The sequence below is a fragment of the Caretta caretta genome, chromosome 17, assembly GCF_965140235.1.
Source record: "Caretta caretta isolate rCarCar2 chromosome 17, rCarCar1.hap1, whole genome shotgun sequence".
Taxonomy (NCBI): domain Eukaryota; kingdom Metazoa; phylum Chordata; order Testudines; family Cheloniidae; genus Caretta; species Caretta caretta.
In genome coordinates, this window is record NC_134222.1 from 13,761,569 (window position 1) to 13,784,940 (window position 23,372).

Below are 23,372 nucleotides of genomic sequence, written 5' to 3' on the forward strand. Positions count from 1 at the left end.
GATGACAAGGTTATGCTGAGTTGTTATAGTAAGGATTACTTCCCTTCCCCCCCTCTCCCCCCCCACACACACGCCCACCCCCAAATTTTGGAGGGGATATAAATGTTAGTGCTTCAGGACATAAGCAATCCTCTAACCATTGGGAGTTAGATATAACCTTTCCCTGTGGACATATTATTTCATAACTGCCTCCTGCAGGGTTTCTTGCCCCTTCCCCAGGCCTGCTGTTTGAGACAGGACTATTGGACTAGATGGACCACTGTATCCAGTATTTCTCTGCTACTATGAGATGAGCAGTGATTTCACATAGCAACTGAGTGCTTTTGTGTGGCCTAACAGCTTTTGGTCACTATCAAGCCTAGTCCTTGTGGAAACTGACACCCTAACTCTAAAAGGCTTTGTCTCTTGTTACTAGTTCCTGCAGACATTCAGTCTGCCATATTTGAGTGGTTTCAAACTTGTTTATGATACATGGTGGGATGATAGGAACAAGCTTGAAAATGTTAGCTCTGTATTTCCACCATTCATTCATCAGAGTAAGTACTCAGTGTTGATGAACCAGCAATGAATTATGACATATCTGGGAGGGAAACAGTGTTTGAAGAAACATTAAGAAGTTCCGGGACTTTGCAGAAAATCATTATTGTTCTTCTACAGCCTCCACCGAGCCCCACAGGTGAGTCACTTATCAAAGAGCTTGACTAGTACAAAGGGGAAAAAGCTCTAGCTCTTCTTACCAAACAGTATATGCCTGTGGCTAGCCTTGCCTCATGAGACGAAGCAGGGGAATTCTGGGTTCTATGTCTGGCACTGCTGTGGACTCTATATTTGCCACTGACTTTAATTCTTTTGTGCTGTGGTTTACTTTGCTTATCCAATGAGGAAAATAATAATGCTTCTCTTCCTCACAGGACTCCTGTGAGAATTAATTAAGAGTTTTGTGATTCTCAGGTGACAGATGCTATACAAGCTGTGAGAAATAGTCTGGGGAGTTATCTATGGGCAACAAAGATTTGACTGAATTGCATGTGTGCTTCCGAGCATGTAAAACATTGTATGTATTGTTAAAGCTTGTAATAATAATTCCTAGCTCTTACATAATGCTTTTCATTCATAGATCTGCAAGCACTTTGCAAAAGAGGGTAATATCTTTATTAGATGGGGAAACTGAGGCACGGGGAGGGGCCATGACTCACCCAGCATAGCAATGGCAGACCCACAAATTGAACCCTGGTCTCCTGAGTTCTAGTTCATTGACCTATCCATGAGGCCACATCTAAGACTGGCGAACACACATTTTCATTTTGCATACAAAAATGTATCCCTCTTCTTTCTGAGCAGGTAACATTTGTCTAAAATGTGCCTCAGCAATTTGACTGCTTGTTCTCAGAAGAGTAAACCAGCAGAAGAATGTAGGAGAGCGCAACTCACATGTGTGGCATGTTTCCTTTGCTTATTTTACCTACTCAGATATCAGAGCCTTGATTTATCAAAATATTTAAGCAGTATTAAGTCCCATCCCAGTACAACAAAGTATTTAAGTACATGCTGAAGTTCAGTGGGCCTTAAGCACATGCTTAAAGTAATGCACATGATGAAGTGCCTTGCTGAACTGGGGTCTAAATGCACTCTCAACATCCCACTAATGCAGACTTTTAACTTTCTCGCAAAAGGGAAAGACGTGGAGATGTGTAGTGATTTTTGCATGTTGACATTTTTGGAAAATCCCCTCAAGTATCTAAAGAAAGTTGAGAGTAGCTGCAGCCTTGCTATGTCCATTCAAAAGCTATAAGTGGGCCAAGGCAGTTGAAGGTGTTAACTTAGCCACTAGAAGGTTATCTTGTGTAGGCTGTTAGCTGAAGGCCTGGGGCACCACACCATAGAATCAGCATGTCAAGAGGCACCTCTGAGAAGTTTTTTATATCAGGTGCGGAGGCAGAAGATACATTTTTGGCTTCCAGAAACTGCTTTGCCACACTATCCATCCAATCTCTCATTCTCCAACTGTCACGATTTTGGCTTGCATGATATTTTTGCCGAAGGCCCAGCTTCCTATATTAATGGCGCTTTCATCCAGATTCTGTTCCCAGCACAGTTTAAATAATACAATGACAGAGTTAAATAATAAACAGCAGCAGAAGGAGAGAGAAATTCAAAGGAACCGGCGAGGGATGAGAGATGCGTGTTCAAATGAAACTGGGAGTGTGTTGGTGTGATACAGGAAGGCTGCTCCAGATGGCATGAGCTGGAGAGGGGAAGGATCTTGCAACAACACTAGCAGGACTGCGGGAAGACAGAGAAAGGATGCCAATGGTAGAAGAGTAGAGAGAGCAAAAATGGGAACAGGGTGTGTAAGAAACGGACCTGAAATAATATCAAACTGGGGCATTCTTCCTGTTGCAAATATTAGGTAAAGCGTAATGGACATTCAGAAAATAGTTAATCTCTGCTGAGGGCTGTACAGTGGCACAGATTGGGAGAATGAAGGGTTTTTCAAACGTATGTTTCCTATTTTCCTTCCCACGTGAGCTTTAAATTGCATTTTATCAGTTCTTGTCAAGGCAGCTCGCTCACTCTCTTTCTACGGTAGCCAAGATCAGTTCCACTCCGGAAAGAAAGGCTTTCCATGTTCTTACATGATTGTTCAAGAGGTTATAGGGTGGGGATGGGGGGCAGGTAACACTGTAAAGAGTATTTCCGTTCAACGTAGTGTTGAACAATTGTATCAATAAAGCTGAGGGAACATTAATATCTATCTCTGTAGCGCTGCCTCTGTAGAATTTCGAGCTGGAGCTTGTACAAATGGAATACAGTTTTGCAGAGAATGTTGTCAATTACATATTTCAGTCCCTAGTTCTCTGTCTCAGCCCCATATGCCCAGATGTGGTTTTTACTGATGCTTTCAGTTTACAAGTGAATATAAAATTTAACCTTGGGTAGATGTCTTAAACTTTCCCGGAACTTGTTTTTCTTACAAACAAAAGTTCTCTGATACCAGAAGCTTTTTATGAGCACTTAGTTTGGGCGATTATGGTGTATGATTTGAAGGACAAAAGGATTTGTAGTGTAGTGTTTTCCATAGTGTGTGTGGGGGGGGGGCATGCCTCTAGTGGGGCTGACGGATGAGCTAGGGTGGTGCAAATAGACCATTCCATTGATCACCAGAGTGTCAGCTTTTTTTTTTTTTTTAAGTAAGAATAAGGGTAAAAATTTGAAAAGTGTCTAAGGGAATGTCTATACTACATCTTTTGTTGGCATAACCTACGTCACTCAGGGATGGGAGTAAACCACCCCCCCCCCGAGCGACATAAGTCACATCGACAAAAGCGTCGGTGTGGGCAGCACCGTGTTGGCTGGAGAGCTTGTGCCAATCACAGAGGGGGTGTTATTTTGCCGATGGGAGAGCTTTCTTCTAGAGTGTCTTCATCACACGTTCTGCAGTGGCATAGCAAACTTAGCAAAGCACACTGATTTACGTAGCAGGGCATTATGCAGCCATGGGCCATCAGGCCAGCCAAGCATGTTCTGCTAACATGGGAGCTTTTGTGATGCAAGAAGGGAAGGAAGGCTGGTTCCAGCCATGTAAAGGAGAATGGGTTTTCTCTTCTCACCACCAGGTGGTGATGGATGTGCTGAGGACAGGGTGAGACACAAGCCCAGTAGATTCGTGACTATTGCTGGGTGAATTTATTTTAGTGAATAGTAAATTTGCCACACACAAAAATGCAGTTTGGGGGCAAACAAAACTCTTTGCGAATTCAGGTTGAGTTTGGCAAATAGTTTTGGCTGAATGAAAAGCAGAGGGGGAAAAATTAAAAAGATAGAAATGAACCATTTTGATATTTTTCAGAGTAGCAGCCGTGTTAGTCTGTATCCACAAAAAGAAAAGGAGGACTCGTGGCACCTTAGAGACTAACCAATTTATTTGAGCATAAGCTTTCATGAGCTACAGCCCACTTCATCGGATGCATTCAGTGGAAAATACAGCGGGGAGATTTATATACACAGAGAACATGAAACAATGGTTGTTACCGTACAGACTGTAACGAGAGTGATCAGGTAAGGTGAGCTACTACCAGCAGGAGAGTGTGGAGGGAAAAACCTTTTGTAGTGATAATCAAGCTGGGCCATTTCCAGCAGTTAACAAGAACGTAGCTCACGAAAGCTTATGCTCAAATAAATTTGTTAGTCTCTAAGGTGCCACAAGTCCTCATTTTGATATTGGCATTTTCAAAATGACATTTTTTTAACCTGCACAAATTCCTTTTTTGTTTTGTCAAGAAAAATAAACCCAAAGGAAAACATTTCAGTTTTGGTTCCAAACTAATTTTTTTTCCTGGATTTCTCAGTACCACCATCTATTATTCGCTCAGCTCTATTCATGACTATATCCAGGGACTGAGAAGGCTACAACAGCTTCCAGTATTGGCCTCAGATGGCTGTGGTGATTTTTATTAGGCCAGCGGAGGGCAGGATTCTGTCTTCTGCTGGCCTCTACAGAAAACTCATTACTGAGGGCAAGGACCCCAGTTCCCTTTCTATGTGGTGAGCAATAAGGATGCAGTGAGGAAGGGGATAGAACAGTTGCATTTCCACAGCCTGGCTTCCGTTGCTGACGCTTTAATGAATTTATGTGAGGAGCTGCCTGTTCATAATCTATTGTCAGTTGTCATTACTAATGGAATGACTCTCCCATGGGATAGTTCTATGCTGTATTAAGCCACTCAATCAATCAGTGGTTTAATAGAATGAAATGAGGAAGGAAATATTTGGAAATCTCATTGACATCAACAAAAGCCCAGTGCAAGCTTGAGGGAGGGAGGGCTGAGACTCTGAAAGATATAAGGTGGTTGGGGAAGGGCGCTGTTTTTTTTCTACGTCTAGTAGATAAATTTAACAAAATTTCTTCCTCTGAAAACCTGAGGAACAGTTAGTTCCTCCTCTAGTCCCTGCAGAGGAATTAGTTTGGAGCCTGCACGTTTTTTAGCATTGTTATAATCCCTGAGGATGTATTTTGTCTCTCTGAAAATAGTATGTAATTTAGCCAGGTAAGAAACCCGGCACTTCTTCACCAGCATTGGAAAAGTGTATTTCTAAATAATGGATTTCCTTCTCCCCAGCTGGGCTGGGCTGGAGAGGGCTTGGGAGTATGTAGATTCCGGTGCATCCTTCATTTTGTTCTACTCTAATGCTGGTCTTCCCATTTTGTCTGGGATCTGGCTTAGCCAATACTTCATTAATTGTCTTTCGTCAGCTCCCCTTACTTTTGCAATCAGCTGATAAACCAAGCAGTTACACCATTCCAAGCCCTCAGCACAGATGCATTACACTTGTGTAATATGCGGTGAAACCGCAGTAAACCCCATTTTACATCAGTGCAACACATCTACACTGGGAGTTTGCAAACTCGTGTAGCTACATTGATACAAATTTTCCAAGTATGGACTTTAAGTGGTGGTGTTTCCGCCTTTGCAGTATGGCAGCAGCCCCATTCATTCACAGTTTTTACCGAGGACTCCAGCCAACATTTGCTGTGGTTCTAAATAATGGCAGATGCTCGAAACTGTGTAACGCTAAGTTTGTAGGTCAAAGCTCCAGATGATGCACAATGTTTGGTGGTTGGCTCAGCTGTCGGAGTCTTATATGTCTGTTGACTACTGAATCAGAGAATGAGCTGTATGAGGTGCTTGGCTCATAGACTGCTGCATGTGCTGTGGTCCGTGGAGGAAAGCTTAGCAATGCTTCAGAGTAGCAGCCGTGTTAGTCTGTATTCTCAAAAAGAAAAGGAGGACGTGTGGCACCTTAGAGACTAACCAATTTATTTGAGTATAAGCTTTCGTGAGCGAGACCTCACTTCATCGGAATGCCACATGTCCTCCTTTTCTTTTTTAGTAATGTTTGTAAGTCTAGTGCACATGTGATGGCCACCATATTGGCGCATGCTCCAGGGATTGACCCAGGAACCTCCAGAGCTAGAAGAATGAATTTCTACAACTTAAACCAAAATTCTCTAGCTGGGGCTGTCCCACTCATATCTTTTGGAGATTAAGCACAGAGGCGTACCTATAACGTGCACTCACCAGTGGATTACCCAAACAAGCCAACATTTTCAAAAGTGATCTGCAATTTTGGGTGCCTCCACTTTCGGGTGCCCAGCTTGACATATATTGAAAGGGGGGTGATTTTCATAGGGCAGGTGCTCAGAACTTTCTGAAAATCAGACATTTTTATAGCGTCTTCAGTGGAGCATCCAGAATCTCCAGTCACTTTTGAAAACCTTGGTCTGCTGTTGATTAGCAGACATTACTACAGTCTTCACTGCCTGCTTGGCACGATTGCACTGCATTTCTCGACTCCTTCTCCCATTTACACAGGGTTGGTGATGCCCAGGATTCTTCACCACTCCTTTTGGTCCATGACACATGGACTCATGAGTCTTGGAGTTCCAGTCCTCCTCTCTTCAGACATCTCTGATAGTCTTTCCACCATATCCTCAGTCTTTCTTGCTGCCCTCTTCCTCCCGTGGCTTTCTTTGCGGATCATTCTTCTCCCACTCTTGTCACATGTCCATCTAACCTCAAATGCGCGTTTTCCAGTGTACCTATCACCGAGAGTCCCGAGTTCATTTTGCCTCTGATTTCTTCCATGCACACTATAGCCATCCTCCGCTTGCCTGCCATTCATCTCAGTACTCAACAAGAGACCTCTGTTCATGGCACAGGTATCCTGCATAGAAGTGCTTTGCGCAGCCTGCTGGAATATACATGAATTCGTGCATTTGTTAGGTTCATGAATTATATGCCATCCATGAAGTTGCTGTTTGTCCTGTGACGAGTGTCTCCATTCTTTAACCCTTTCCACAACTACATAACAAATGTGAAGGCCAGGATTTCAAGAATAACTTGGAACACTTGGGATGTCTTGGTTTTTGGGTGGTCAACTGGAGACACCTAATGGGGCCTATTTTTAGACAGCATTAAACAGTGTCTGTCTGAAAACCAGGTCCACTTAAGCCATCTCAAATTGGGTATCCAAAACCAGAGGCATCTGAAATCACTAAATTTTGAAAATCTAGGCCAAAATGTTTCTGCTCAAAAGCAGGAGACTAGACCTCTGCTGTAGCCAACAATAGGGAGAAAAGAAGACTTCCCGTTCCTATTGTGTTGCATAGTTTGCACAGGCCTATTTGTACCATTAGCCTTCTTAAGACACCAAAGCCTTTCGAGTCTGAGGTATATTTAAAGCTAACAATTTATATAAAGAGGCTTCCTGCATGCTGGGTCATGTTGCTTTATCAGTGTGGCAGGTGGTGATTTTGGTATTCAGCGTCACATACTTGGAAACACACACGCACTGACTATTTCTTAATTCACAGAGGTTATTTTTTTCTTCACACACACACACACACACACACACACACACACACACACACACACACACACACACACACACACACACACACACACACACACACACACACACACACACACACACACACACACACACACACACACACACACACACACAGTTTTGGTCTGTGTCTGGTGGTGTTTTCCTCGCCTCCTGATATATAAAATAGCAACTTTGCTCTGACTTTCTTAATGAGCCAGTTTGGAGAACACTTCAATCTCTCTGGTCACTCGATTACAGACCTAAAAGTGGCAATTCTTCAACAAAAAACCTTCCAAAACAGACTCCAACGAGAGACTGCTGAATTGAAATTAATTTGCAAACTGGATACAATTAACTTAGGCTTGAATAAAGACTGGGAGTGGATGGGTCATTACACAAAGTAAAACTATTTCCTCATGTTTATCCCCCACTCCACCCCCCGCCCCCCCCCGCAGTTCCTCAGACGTTCTTGTCAACTGCTGGAAATGGCCCACCTTGATTATCACTACAAAAGGTTTTTTTTCCCCCACTCTCCTGCTGGTAATAGCTCACCTTACCTGATCATTCTCGTTACAGTGTGTATGGTAACACCCATTGTTCCATGTTCTCTGTGTATATAAATCTCCCCACTGTATTTTCCACTGAATGCATCCGATGAAGTGAGCTGTAGCTCACGAAAGCTTATGCTCAAATAAATTTGTTAGTCTCTAAGGTGCTACAAGTCCTCCTTTTTTTTTTTTTTAAATGAATGGAGCTGTGAGTGCCAAAAGTAAATGCACGTGGCTGTAGGTCTCTGTGTTGATGGCGTGTCTGGAATTTGAACTGGCATGGGGCTCCATTGCTCCCTATGAGATCTGCTTTGGATAGGTTCAGTGGTGGAAATTCTTCAATACATATTGCGTGCTCTTTTGAAGTTTCTTTGCTGGGTTTGTTGGGAGAAATGTCTTTTATTTAGATATAGTCCTTATGTTAAGTTTCAAGTACAACAACAAAGGCAATGGAGGAATGCATGCAGGACTCATGCCTTCCATCTTGAGCAAAGCAAGCTGTCATGGGAAAAGAAGGAAGGTCCTTTCATGGACTGGTAACTGGTTAAAAGATAGGAAACAAAGGGTAGGAATAAATGGTCAGTTTTCAGAATGGAGAGAGATAAATAGTGGTGTCCCCCAGGAGTCTGTACTGGGACTAATCCTATTCAACATATTCATAAATGATCGGGAAAACGGGGTAAACAGTGAGGTGGCAAAATTTTCAGATGATAACTATCTTAAGTAGTTTTGTAAGTCCCCAGCAGACTGTGAAGAGCTACAAAGGGATCTCTCAAAACTGGGTCACTGGGCAACAAAATGGCAGATGAAATTCAATGTTGATAAATGCAAAAAAGATATATTGGAATTGGAAAAGGTTCAGAAAAGGGCAACAAAAATGAATAGGGGTATGGAACAGCTTCCATATGAGGAGAGATTAATAAGATGGTGACTTTTCAGCTTGGAAAAGAGATAACTAAGGGGGATATGATAGAGGTCTATAAAATCATGACTGGTGTGGGGAAAGTTAATAAGAGTGTTATTTATTCTCATAACACAAGAACTAGGGGTGATCAAATCAAATTAATAGGCAGCAGGTTTAAAACAAACAAAAGGAAGTATTTCTTCACACAACGCACAGTCAATCTGTGGAACTCCTTGCCAGAAGATGTTGTGAAGGCCAAGACTATAACAGGGTTCAAAAAAGAACTAGATAACTAGATAATGGCTATTAGCCAGGATGGGCAGGGATGCTGTCCCTCGTCTCTGTTTGCCAGAAGCTGGGAATGAGCAACGGGGTGGATCACTTGATGATTGATTACCTGTTCTGTTCATTCCCTCTGGGGTACCTGGCATTGGCCACTGTCGGAAAACAGGATACTGGGCTAGATGGACCTTTGGTCTGACCCTGTATGACTGTTCTTATGTTCTTTGAGGAAGGGTTTTCCATAGTACCGTTCTGGCCAGAAGCTAAGCACAGACTACACACCCAAAACTAATTTAAATCAATAGACTTGCAGATGTCCAGCGCCCTTCTGGTTCAGGCCCAAAGAGCCCTTGTTTTTGATTTAGCTTCTCCAAACAGTTTCAAATAATCTATTTTAGGTACTTATATGGCCCCCATTACCAGAGTATCTAAGCTCCAATAATCTTTAATGAATGTATTCCCCCACATATCATCCCTATCAGGTAGGCCAATGCTATTACCATCATTCTACAGAGAGGGAATTAAGGCACAGAGACACTAAGGTCTGGTCTACACCTAAAATTTAGGGCAACCTAGCTATGTTACTCAAGGGTGTCAAAAATTCAGCTCCCCTCCCCGCCCCGAGAGATGTAGTTAAGGCAACCTAGTTCCAGTATAGACTTCTTCCAGTATAGACTTCTTCCATCAACCTAGCCACTGTCTCTTGAAGGAGTGGTTTTCTACAGCAATAGAAAACCCGCTTCTGTTGCTGCAGCAAGTCTCTACGCTGCTGCAGTGCTTGTAGTGTAGACATAACGTAAGTGTCTTGCTCCAGGGTGCACTGGGGGTCTTTGTTAAAGCAGGGAGTTGAGCTCAGGTTTCCCAAGTCCCAGGCCAGCACCCTAACCACTGGACCATCTTTCCTCTCTTCAGAGCTATCTAAGAAATGGCTTATTAGGGATTTGGAATGCTGGGAAATTTTGCTAAAGAACAAACCTTCCCTAGACCACCTTCTTTCGGTTGTTGTGGTTGTTATCAGGTTCTTGTAATATGCTTGTGTCTTTCGGTTTGCTTAACAGAACAATAACAATGCAGAAAAAAACAATTTCCTAATGAGGTATGTGAACACTAGAGCCGATGGAGAAATAAAAACCTATTTTCACAAAGAATTGCTGAATGTTGAAGTGATTTTCAGTCTGAAGTGTTCAAAACAGACCCATTTGTTGTTTTTTCAAAAATTTTTCCCCAAAAAGGTTGAAAACGTCACCAAAATTTTTTGTTTACCAACAACTTGATTTTTCAATAAAATGAATTTTTTTGCCTGGGAGCCAGGGAAGTGGAGCAGGCTGGGGCCAGGTCACTCCACTTCCTGCAGGAAGTGGCCAGCCCCGCCCTGTCCCCCATGGAAGCCTAGGGCCCCACACAGCCCCCCTGCGGAGGCCTGGGACCAGTTCCCGCCTGTGGAGGCCTGGGACCCCAGGCTGCTCTGCTCTCCTGGCTCCCAGGCTTGGGGAGATGGGGGAACAGCCCCCAGCACTCACCGGCGGCGCGGCTGGGAGCCAGGGAAGTGGAGCAGGCTTCAGGGGAGTGGGGGTGGGGCGGGGCTGGGGCAGAGCAGGGGCGGGGGCCTGGGGAAGAGCCGGAGCAGGGGCTGGAGCAGCACGCAGCTGCGCAGGGCACCAGGAAATTTGGTGCCCCACGCAGCTGTATGCTTTGCGTATGGGTAAGGACAGCCCTGTACAGGCCCATGTCCCACAGAGCTTGGGTCAATGTGCAGTGTAGACATACCCTAAATGTACACCCAAGTGGTAGCATTGTGGTGCCCTGGTGTGAAATCAGGATTTTCAGTTGCAGTCTGCTGGTTAAAGCCTGATCTGAAGACTACTGAATTCAATGGAAAGACTTGCATTGACTTTTCAAGGGAGTGTGGATCAGGCCCTAAATGGTATATTGGTTGTGCAGTGATATCAGCAAAACAGCAATGTTAAACCATGTGCAGATGACCGACTTGAAGCAGTTAGCATCTGCAGATGGCAACAGGGTTTGAAAAAGTAAGCCATGCACCTTTACCAGGCCACCAGTCATGAGCGTAGATGCGTGTTGGACAGCTTTTCCATCGTAACACCTAGAACTGTGCCACCCCAGTGGCACACGCTCACCTGTCTTTGTAAAATGCCTTGATTGTTTTGGTCTAATAGGGCCAGGCTCACCATGCTGGCTGCTGCGAATGAGTGCTTCATAGCTCTTTGCTCTCCCCAGCACCCAGGTCGAGTAACTGCTCTGGGTGCTGGGGATTCCCCACTGGCAGGAAGGGGAGGAATCCTGACCCTCCACAGCTGATGGATAACTCTGTGGCCCTAGCATTCCCAATCATGAGATCACTGTTTGATCTCAGTTGCATCCCTTGCTTCCTCCTGGGCACCGCCCCTCGCCCTGGGCTAGGATGTTCAAAAAAGCCTCATGGAGTTAGGCACCCAGCTTCCACTGGAAGTCAATAGGATTTGGGTGTTTACCTCCCTTTGAAAACCCCAATCTTTCTCCTTAAAGACTCCCATCAAACTTTGTTATGCCACCCCTTTCAAGTCATGACTTTCTCTTGTGCTAGCTCTCCAGCTCTGTCCTAAGTGGCCTTGACAAATCACATCCTCTGATCTCGTTCAATGCCTTTCTCAGCCTCTCCACCAGTCCCTTACCAGTCTCTTCCAGGATAAGCCATAGTACAGCTTAGTTCTTCCATCACACACCTCCCTAGCGGTGAACACCATCTTTTGTTTGGATGACAGTCCATACATCACTGGCCCTGAATTTTAGCCCATCATTTCTGGTCCAGCTGGCACTTGAAAAAGAAAAACAAAATATAAGCCCTGGTTTTCAAGTGTTTTTGAGATGAATTTTACAAATAGGCACTGTAGAGGTTTGAAATTGATTGTCTGGCAGGAGTAGAATAGGTTACTGTCTAGTGTGTTGGGGCAAAAATTGTGCCCACTTAGCTGTGAACTTTGCCTCACCCACTGCAAACTTTGCACTGGCAAAGAAGGACGGGCTTAGTCCTCTCTCCTTCCCCCCCCCCCCCAAAAAGTGTTGCTTTGTTAAATAAAAATTTCTAGCAGAGACATGATTTACCATTTCCGAGTGGGTGGAAAGATGCTGAACGTGAAGAGAAAGCTGATGAAATGCCAGAGGTCTCTCTCTTTTAATGAATCCACTGTTATCCAGACAAAGTACCTCTCTGCCTGTCTCTCTCCACCACTTCATTTTACTGTTTGTGAAGTTAGAAATATATTTCTGTGCCAGCAAGAGAAGAAATACATTATGCCTTGTAATGCACAGGATTCTCTAGAACTGATTGTCTTAATGCATTTTCTAGTGGCCGGGAAAGATTTACTACTGTATATAATTGAATTCTACATGGTATTATACAGTCGTCATTTTTTAAAAAGAAGTATATATAAGTCACAAGTAGGACTGAAGAAATATGTTGGAACAGATTCTAGCACCACTTACTATGGCATAAATCCGGAATAACACCATTGAAGTCCATGGAAACACTAGAAATATATAAGGATATATCTGTCAATTAGATATTCTCCTTAACCTCTGAGGATAGGACAAGAACCAGTGGGTTTAACTTGCAGCAAGGGCGGTTTAGGTTGGACATTAGGAAAAACTTCCTGTCAGGGTGGTTAAGCACTGGAATAAATTGTCCTGGGAGGTTGTGGAATCTCCATCATTGGAGATTTTTAAGAGCAGATTATACAACAACTGTCAGGGATGGTCTAGATAATACTTAGTCCTGCCATGAGTGCAGGGAACTGGAGTAGATGACCTCTTGGGTCCCTTCCAGTCCAATGATTCTATGATATTAAATGATCAAAACCTTTCCTGGTCTCCCTCTTTATGTACTGATATTTACGGTACTTTCTATGTGTAATTTCCCCTGTTGTGAAATGAGCAAGATATCTGTCCAGTGTTTCCATGGAGGTCTTACATAGATCAAGAGTTCTGTCATGAGGCATGTTCATTTTTCAAGGTTTTGTACACTGAGGGCAAAGAAAGGCAGACTTCAGAAGATTCTCTATCAAATTATACAGGTTGATAAGCTCTGATATCAAGAACAAAGTCTAGATATTGTTATGCAGAATATGGAGATGCCTTCACCTCAGCTAAGAAGAGACAAAAAAGAAATCTTACAAAGATTATTTTGATTTCTGTTCTCTTTTGGTCATTGCTGTGTGTGTTGTTTTAGATACCTTTCCCTTGGGGACTGGATAGCTCAGGGAATTGCAAATAAGATACAGAGGGTGTCAATCCATTAGCTTTCTCCAGAGTTATCAGTCCTGCAACTTTCACCAGCCCTAAAATTCACTCAATTTTCTTTTCTTTTCATCGATCTCTCTCTTTCCAAAGTTTAAGTGGATACATTTTAGAGACGCATCACTCGGGGTGGAAAAGAAATGACACAATACTTCTTAGATAGTGCCAATCTTCAATGAAGCATGTGTTGTATACCTACATAGGTATTGTGGGACTCAGTGTAGATAGAACCCAGGAATCTTAGGTCTCAAAACACTAGAGTTAAAAGGACAAAAGCTTTGGTATTATTAATGTTACATATTCTTTGTGAGCTAACCAGTAGGGGGTGACATAATACCACGTGCTTAGACAGTGTGTTACAATGTGTCCCCTTCCCCCAGGATTAGAAATTCTTCTTTCTACTTACTGGTTCAAGCCAAACATCCTCATGTTTTCTCATAACTCCACCTCTTTATTACTGCCTCCAATACGAAAGCTACGAACTTCTGGCTCTGAAATGCTCTTGCAGTTACTCAAATAGCTTTCAGCAAACTATGTATTTTATTCTGACATTCAAAAATGCTTGAATCCCAAGGGCAGTTTTAAGTCTAAGGGTAGAACATATAATGATCCTAAAATCAAATGATGACGTAATCCTCCAGTGAAAATACATTCACTTAGGAAGTACATGTACTGGAATTGTACAGAAATGGAATTTATTTTCCTTAATTTTTTTTTTAACGCTGTAAAACACAAAAGTATATAGTAAAAAGAAACTGGAAAGGTGGAATTTTTTTCTCCAAGTCTTCAATTTGTGCATAATTGTTTTAAAACAAAGATGTTTCATACTAGAAAATTAGAGATTTAAAAATAAAATAAAATTAGTGTGACCTAGTGCTTAGAACACTGGACTTGGAACTCAGGAGGCTTGAGTTCTATATACAGCTCTGTCACCGGTCTGCTGGATGACTTTAGGTAAGTTTCTTAGTCTTTCTGTACTTCAATTTCCCCATCTGTGAAATGGAGGTAATGATACTGATGTTTGCAAAGCACTCTGCAATTCACTGATGAAAAGCGCTATGTAAGAGTGAGGTATTTTACCATCATCATCATGTTTCTTTATATTGCTGAACATTCTGGGCTTGTTATAAATTGGATCCCCAGTGCTTTACTTTTGCTGGCAAACTGAAGTACAGAGGGTGACATTCACCCCACACACCACTTAAATCTAGAAACAGGTGAACAGTTAATTTTTTGGTTTGGTGGCTAGACTGGAAAAATTAAATTGTTTCAGTTTGATCTGAAATGAATTTTTTTTTAGTTTTTAAAAAAAGTTGTTTTGGGTCAAATGAAATATTTTTTGTTCAGGATTTAGGGTCTAATCCTGCAAATATTCCAGAGCACATTGCTTCTGTCCAAGACTCGTCTGCTGAAGAAAGCACTTTGCCTGGTAATAACTGTTTATGCGATTAGACCCCTAGGTTGGAAATGGGGATATAGGGCTTTGTGTACAGGAGAGAGCTTGCAGGGTCCTGGCTGGTATGAGCGGGGTCAGATTGAGAATGGATGCAAAGACAGAATGAATCCACTGCCAATGTTCCTCTTAACCACCAATATTCCTTAGTAAACTCTTAGAACACTCTGCATCTATGTTTTCATCACAGAGTTAAAACCATCAGGGTAGATTGCATAGCAAGAATATTTTCAGCTGATGGTTGGTGACTCCAAAGTAAATAGATTTGAAAAACCAGATTAATTTTTTCCACATCTATATAAAGGCTGAATCTGAGCAGCCTAAATCAAATCGCTGTGTTATAGGTCTTTTGTATAGAAGGGCACAAGCCATAAAATCTCTGTCTTAGGTTGGGTCTGGATTTAACCCTTCTACACCGTCGCGCACACACACCTTCCCCACACTGGCCCCTGAAAGTTTGTGGAAGTGTGAAGTTTGTATTCTGGTTTGGACCCACCTCTAATCTTTCATACTGCTGCGTTAGTGTGTAGGGAATAGAATGCAGCTGAGCTACACAATTCTAATGAGTTTCAAAACCAATGATTCATTGAAATGTCAGGGTTTCTGAACCCAAGCTTGGCAAATATGAAGAGGATTTGATCTTTCCAGCCATACTATGTCTAGCAAAGATTTCTTTTTTAAATTGCTTCTTCAGTGTTACATTCCAATAGGAATCTACCAACTGAATTGTTATCACCTGTAGAGATTTTGTGTGTGTGTAAGAAAGCAGGATACCTAGGTCAGTCAACACAGCACATTCTTTGACCATCACTGTGTGTGTGTGTGATATTTCAATCCAGGCACTGATCTGGTGGGGAAGACCATTCTTTTTTACAATGGTGTACATTTACCAAGCAAATTAGTGTAGTGTTCCAGAGATGTGGTCAGAGGGGACAAGAACAATCTATTCTATAGATAGAGCTGCAGATCCTCAGAGGGTGTAAATCAGCACAGCTTTATTACTTCAATGGAGCTATGCTGCTTTACACCAGTTGAGAATGGGGACTTTTTGAGGCTCTGTTGAATGCCAGCTGTGATGAGATGTCTGGAAAGTCAGGCAGACTGAGTCTTGAAGGGAGCACTATTCTCTTCTCTGCAGACTGGAATGCACAAGTAACTACGTTGCTCTCAGAGGATTTTATTTTTTGTATTTATTTTTATAATGTATATACTGGGCATATTAAAATCTCTCTCTCTAGGTGACAGACTTATTTCTGGGTTGAGGTTGGTGGAGTGTGGGGGCCACTCCTTAGATATCTTGTGTTTCTTCCTTATCTGTCATTGGCTCAAAGTGCATGTTTCGAACTTTCATTACCCTCATCTTCTCTCCATTTCTTCTGCTTGGCTGGAACACCAGCTTGCTGAGTCCTGGCTTAATTTAGTCCCCAATTCTGCAACAGCTTATACACGTATTTAACTTTGCGGACTGCAAGTTGTCTCATTTAAGCTAACGGGTCTACTCACAGTGCATGAAGTTAAGCACATGCCTACAGCTTTGCAGGATCAGTGCCTTAAATGTAAGCTCTCTGGGGCTGGACTTGTTCGTTTTTCATACATTTGTCCAGATCCTATCACATTGAGGGCCCATTTTTATTATGGCCTCTAGAGAGCCCTGTAAAGAGTAAATAATAATAATTAGAGATGATCAAAACTTTTTGTATGAAAAATGTTGTGGTTTTTTAGTTGAAAAATACCCACCCACACCCCATGAAACTTTTCATGAAAGAATTAATGGAGAAAATTTTGAGAATAATCGAAAATGTCTATTTTTACCAACCTTTTCCCAGAAATTTTGATCATTTTTTTTCTTGAAATCCTTATTAAAGTGTTTTATTTACCCCAAACCACGGTTTCTTACAGCAAACCAGGTGTTTGCTAAATGAAAAAAAAAATCGGTAAAAAAATCATGGAAACTTTCATGAAAAACAGAAAATGGGTCCATTTCGAATGGCAAAATGGTAACAACATAAAAAATATTTGTGAAATCATTTCCCCATTTTCTAACTAGCTTGAAGAAGCGTGTGCAGTGTACTTTATCAAGCTTTTCTAGCTGTTTACAGTAGAGTCTGAAGAATGCACCTTGTTCAGACAGGGCATCTCAGTCACTTATGATAATTACTGAGACAAATTTACCTATTGTAGCCTATCGTAATGATCATTCTTTCTATGAATGCTGTTGGTCCAGTGGAATTGGGAAATGCTGTCTTCACAAAATTCCCCTAGTTCCATTTGTCTACCAGAAACCAGCTCTTTGTTTTTCAAGTTACTCTTCTGTTTACACACAGTAAAAGAGTATTGGGGAAAGGACAAGAGAGACTAGAATCCTGTTGTATTCTTCTCACTTCCCGAAACAGTCTGTTCTGATTGCAGTTCAAACAGCTGACTGTTGATTGCTGTACAGGAATCAAATTAGGTGAGTTAAAAACCCATATCAATCACCCTCAGGCACACTTGCATCTGAGACATAGAATCAAAAGCTTTATGGTAATCAAGGTAAAGTGGCTAATTAAGTCCATTAAAATTGTCAAGTTGAAAATCCCTTCTCTCTGCTTCTGCACCTTCTCAATCCTGTCTGTCTGACAAACCACATCTGACTTTCTTTATTTTCTGTGGCAAAATGCGCCAGAGCTGGACATGCTACTGAAGGCATAGTAAAAGTCAGGCTATACAATTGTACTCACACATAGATTATGGGGATACATCCAGTCCGAGAGGCAGGAGGAAAATGAAAAGTAGGAATGTTTTCATTTAAAATTTACAAACCTTGGAACCAGTTCCAATAGGTCTCAAAGGGTTTCATGTTTTCCAGTATAGACCATAAACCTTAAAAAATTAAGATAGAGATCTAACTGTACTGAAACTCCATAGTTTCAGAAATGCCCCGTGACTAATATGTTGTGTTATTTCTAAAGCACCTGTCATCTTACTATATATGTGCCTGTTCTAAATTTAAGCCAAGAGTATCCTCCTGTGAGATACGTTTTTCCCAATTTTATCTCAATATCAAAGTAATTCAGAATGGCATGCAAGGCACCTCCATAAAAGGTGGAAATGACACACACGTCATTGGTACTTTGACATAATGAGAAAATGTCTCAGATTGCACTGTCAAATAATTGCATGCACAATTATTAGGAGGGGCTGTGGTTCATATGACCTTCAAAGCTTACCTGCCTGATTTGCATGTGAAATCCGACAGTTAGATGTCTAAATCATCTGAATTACACCCATAAGTAATTGAAGATCCAGTTATCGGTGCTTGCAAAATCAAAAGCTGGTTTGAGGTCTTTTTTCCAAAACCGGGGTCAAAACTGTTAGGCACTATATTTTGACATGGGCGTAATGCCTGATATTGCAGAGGTGTCAGAACACCTCTAGCTCTCATAAGCATCTGTGGGAGCTGCAGGCTACAGGAACCACAGACAAACATGCCTTAGTGTTCTCTATACTATAGTATGTAATGTCATTGGGAGTGGATTCTTTTCCAGCTTTCAGATTTTTAAAATGTTGACCCCTGCTTTCAGGGTGATAATTGGAATACAAGTATCCACACAGCTTTCTAACAAAGCCATTGGGAGTTATGTACCCTCTTGCAATCCTAGGTTGTTTTTCTTTATTGTTCTGTGAGTCATCCGTGGCCTTGATGTTGATATAGAAGAGGATAGAGTACTGTCAATTTGCCTCCCTGTTGCTGTTGGGTTTAATGCCGCATGTCTTTTTCCTGCTGGTCTGATCTCACTAATTGTATCTTTTCAGGAAGGTTCTTGTAGCACCTCTTATGCAATCATGCTGTGACTCTTCCATGGTTTGCTGCTCGTTTCTGGTCAGTAGGTGCCTCACCTTATATGCACTTTGCAAGTGTCTGATCAGTTAACATGTGGCTATCAGGATGGTGGTTGTCAGTTTCACCTTCCCTTGATGCTCATTTTCAGCTAGGCTTCTTCCATTTCTTCTGATAACGTCTTTGATCAGCTGATGCCCACTCCAGAGCCTGTCACTGTTTTTATGAGGTCAAATCTCAAGCACATAAGTATAAATGCAATTTAATTTCTTCAGGTGAAGGGGAACAAACAGATACACACATGTATAGATGCACATGCCCATCTATAAGTTACACACAAAAAGCACGTTAAAAGAACATTATTAAGGTTGCAAAGTCAAGCACTCAAAAATTAGGAAGTACTGAATCAAAGCTGCCTGTGTAACCTTAACTTGGTGCCCTTGTGCGTGTACATTATGATACAGTCTTAAATTGCATGATCTTTCACTGTTTTTCCTGACAGAACTCCTACCTGTGACTCCAGTGGTCTTGTGTCAGGCTCTAAATCAATAATTACTTTTATGTATTCATCTTTATCAATCATGTAATCATCATTTACAGCAGATAGCGTTGCTGGACCAGTCCTACATAAATAGTTCTCACTGTAGTCCCATTGACTTCAATGAGATTATTGCATAACTAAGGACTGAAAGTAGGTTGACATCTTGGGTATTGTGAGAAGAAGTGATACATTCTGCAAGGTGAGGTTTCAGTGCTTGATTATGAAAATATTTCATTGTTTCTTCCTTTTTTTTTTTTTGGGTGATCATCCAATTGCAGCCAAAATTTCTAGGCTAAACCCTGCTTTAACTTTCAGTGGTGTAAATCTAGAGTGATTCTGCTTTTAGTCCCTCCTCCTGCAACTGGTTCACTAAGAATTTCTCTACTTTTTTTTATAGGCTGTGGGAGATGTAGAGTGCCCAGCACCTCTGACAATATAGTCATTCATATTTAGATACCTAACTTTAGTCACCCAGGTTTGGAAAGCTTGGGCCAAAATGCAATGGTATGTCAAGCAGATGGGACTGATATATTTGTGTGGGATAATGGAAATACCAATAAATGATTAGTTGAATATGTAGAGACTTGTACACTACACCCATGAATCCAGTTGTAGTAATGTCCTACATTTATATCTTGCAATATCGTTCACCCTAAAGCATACCAAAACATTTACCAAATGTAAACTGATACACACTGTCTACAGACCTAACTTACTCCAACACTAAAACTCAGCTACCTTGGGGGTGAAGAACAAATAACAAATACAACAAAACAGTTCAGAAGAGGAATACCTTGTACGAGTGAAACCACAGAAGAAATAGGGCATGGCAGAATGTAATGATCAGAACTGGAATTTGGCCAGGACTGCAGATTAATGCTGTTGCTGTTACAAGAAATGCTCTGGCATCTTTCCTGGCACATACATTAAGGGTTCAGTTCTACAACTTTTAGGACTTCTACATGCCTAATCAGTACAATGCCTCACACGTAGATGGCAATATTTAATACGTGCTCACTACTGCTCCAGTATTTAATGAGAAAAAACGGCAGTCCAAAGGTGCCTGAGGATATACCTTGGATTAGTTTATCAGTTCATTCTAATGTCATCAGCTTCACTTGGCAACTTTCTCCTTTGTGCATGTATTAGATTTGTACTGCGACGGGCACTGGGATCAAGCTTATAGTTTAGATCAAATAGTACTTTAAAAGATAGGATGCTTTGTGGCTAAGAAGATTCTGATGGTTCCAAGGAGACATACCTCCCTTAATGAAATTAATAGGGCTGGACAGGATGCAGTTTTCCTCTCCTGTGAGAAGTTTCAAGATTTTGAAAATTTTCGTAAACCCAACAGAAAAAAAATTGAAACATTTTATTTTGATAAAGTTGGAATATTTTGTTTCCATGTTCACCTTATCAAAAATGTATAGTAAAAACTTAATTTCAAAACCAAAAGTTGTTTCAACCCAAAAGCCAGAAAGCTTTTGTTTTGATAATATTGAACCAAGATGTTTTGACAATTTTGAAATTTTTGATTTTTTTTTTTTTTCAAAATGGGAAATGTATCAAAACCAACCCTTTCCTGTGAACAGTTTCAGGTTTGATGAATCAGTATTTTCTAACGGAAAAAAAATTGTTTTACTGAAAATTCCTCCTCAGCTCTAGAAGTGACATGATTTTTGGGTGTTTTTTGTTGGGTGCATAACTTGAGACAGCACAAAGAAGTCTGATTTTCAGAAAGTGCTGAGTCACCAGTATTCTGAAAACCAGGCTTCTTTAAAGGTGTCTCAAGTTGGGCACCCAAAACCTACTTTTGAAAATACTGGCCTTTAGTATTTAGCAAAGAACATCACTGGCTCATCGTTGCTCATCATTGCTTGACTCTGCAATGGAAAAGCCTGGATTAATTCCACTGTGGTTTCACTAACATCCACTTCTGATTGCCAATGGTATTTTCAGGAAAAATCTCAGGCCTGAAAAAAATAGAGGGGTACTTCACTTCAGCTGAAGACAAGGAACGTGTAACTTAACCTCCTTCCCCCAACCCCCGCATTTTTGTGATCAACTTAAAGAGAACATTGTATGAAAAACAGTGATGATCGTATGTCAAAGGCATCAGAAGAAGATCCAGTGTGTGAATGAAAGGTTTTTCAGATGCTGCGGTCTGTCTTATTTCTACTATGGAGTGTCCCTATAATTTTGTTGTTTGTGATTTGTGTTTTGCTTCATGCGCAGTTTTTTTTTTTTTTTTGGTAACATTTCCTTTCTCTAAATAGTGTAAAGTACATTTCTGGAGGCAAGACAGTATATACTATGTTAGACCATAAGTCTGACACTGAGGTTCTTTATTCCTCCTCCCTAGAATAAAAATCAACTCCGAAAGCTCTTTACTACTGACAAGGTAGAAAGTTCAGTTGAAGCCTACAGAAACGTCTGGTTACTCTGTTGCTATGAGTACAGTTTTTTGCCTTGGTAAAAACAAGGTGATCAATTCTCAAGTCCCCTCCAGCCGTTCACTTTGCATTTGCTGGCTCTTGCCAGCTACTGATATTCTAGAGTAGTGAGGGAGGGAAACAAAATCAGCTGTCACAGCAAAAGAAAAAAAGAACTAGTCAAGGAAGTAATTTTAATGCATGTGTTGGATCAGTCAGCCTGTGACCAACAGGCAGACAAGGAGATTTTGCATTTTAGGTCTAAGGAAAAATGAGGTTCTTATCTGTTATCTAATACCATAATGCAGATTGCAGAGCACTGAAACAGTACTGTGCAATCATCTTAGAAATCAAATCTGATGTATATTCAGTGTGTTGCCTACAATACACGCTAGCATGAGAAGAGGCACACAATTGCTTAGGTGAAAGTGAATCATAGCCTTTACAGTAAACCCAGGTTTGAGCCTAAATTGGATTGTGTCTCATTTTGACAATTGATAAGGAGTTTGTGAAGCTTCAAACTTCTTACATTTTAGGATCCCCAATGTGACCTTGGAAACATAACCACTGAGAACACCTCAGAAGGTCCAACTGCTTTTCTTGATCTCTAAACCTCCTGAGTTGTACACTCAGGAACTCAAGCCAGGTCTCATTCTTTACTTGAATGGAAGAGGAGGACATCCATCCTGAGTTCGCAGGGCATGAGAGACTCAATTGGTCGAATGTACGTTCCTAAATGAAGTTGTCTGAACTGCTTAATCTTTGGATTTCTATGTGCCATGCAACAATGTAGCCATGCATTAGGACACCTCAGGGCATGTTCTTCCCTCAGTTACATCCTGTGAATCTCTTTACAGCCCACTGAAGTGACAGGGGGTTGCACAGGTGTATCTGAGGGCAGAATTAGGCTTGTTGAATACTGTCGTGTCAAGTTCATGATCTGTGCTTGTTTCAATCTCTGTTCGGTCTCATGTGGCATTGATTTTCGCACACACAACAGATTGCTGAGAATTGGTTTTCACATCATTTTTAGTAATGGTCCCGGGAGCCAGTGCTGGAAGCAGTCGGAACACTCATGTGGACTGTTTTCAGTAGAGTTGCCGAAAGCATGGCTGAAGCTCAGTGGGACAGGAATGCCCGATCTTGCAATCGTTAGGCAAAGCACCCATTGATATCTGTTAACGTGAAGTCAATGGGAGTCTTGACAGAGCTAGGATTCTAAGGTTGAACTCAATGAGTTCTATTAAGTTATACATTCATTATAGAAATATACAGCTGAGTGAGGCTCGTGAATTCTTTGCAGTACGTCATATGACTTAAGTAGGTCATATGACAGATCAGTTCACTAATCTGCCCAATAGGAGTACACTGCTGGTCTTGCCGTTTATCAATCCAGCCAGTTCCTTTGTGTTCCTGGGATTGTTTTTGTTTTGGATCTTGTGACCTCAGCAATTGGTTTGGCAATTGATTGATGGATCTGGAGTTCATAGGGAAGCAAAACTACTATCTAAGAAAATAGCAGTATGAGAGAGAAACAGAGCCACAATCCTGGGGAATTTGGAATGCCAGCTGTGACTACATTCCAAGAGGTGGCCAACAATTCAGATCTAGTGTTAATGGATCCATTGACTGAATTAGTCCGAGGCATATGGGCAATTAAAAAAAAAGTCTTCATAAGGAATCTGCAAGGCAACAGTGGTATGATCA

The 23,372-nt window shown here is 41.5% G+C and overlaps 1 protein-coding gene across 1 annotated transcript in view; it reads left to right on the forward strand.

The window, feature by feature from the left end:
• Positions 1 to 23,372, forward strand: part of CALN1 (calneuron 1) — a 184,476-nt gene that overhangs the window by 102,853 nt on the left and 58,251 nt on the right. The gene's annotated exons all lie outside the window — the stretch shown is intronic.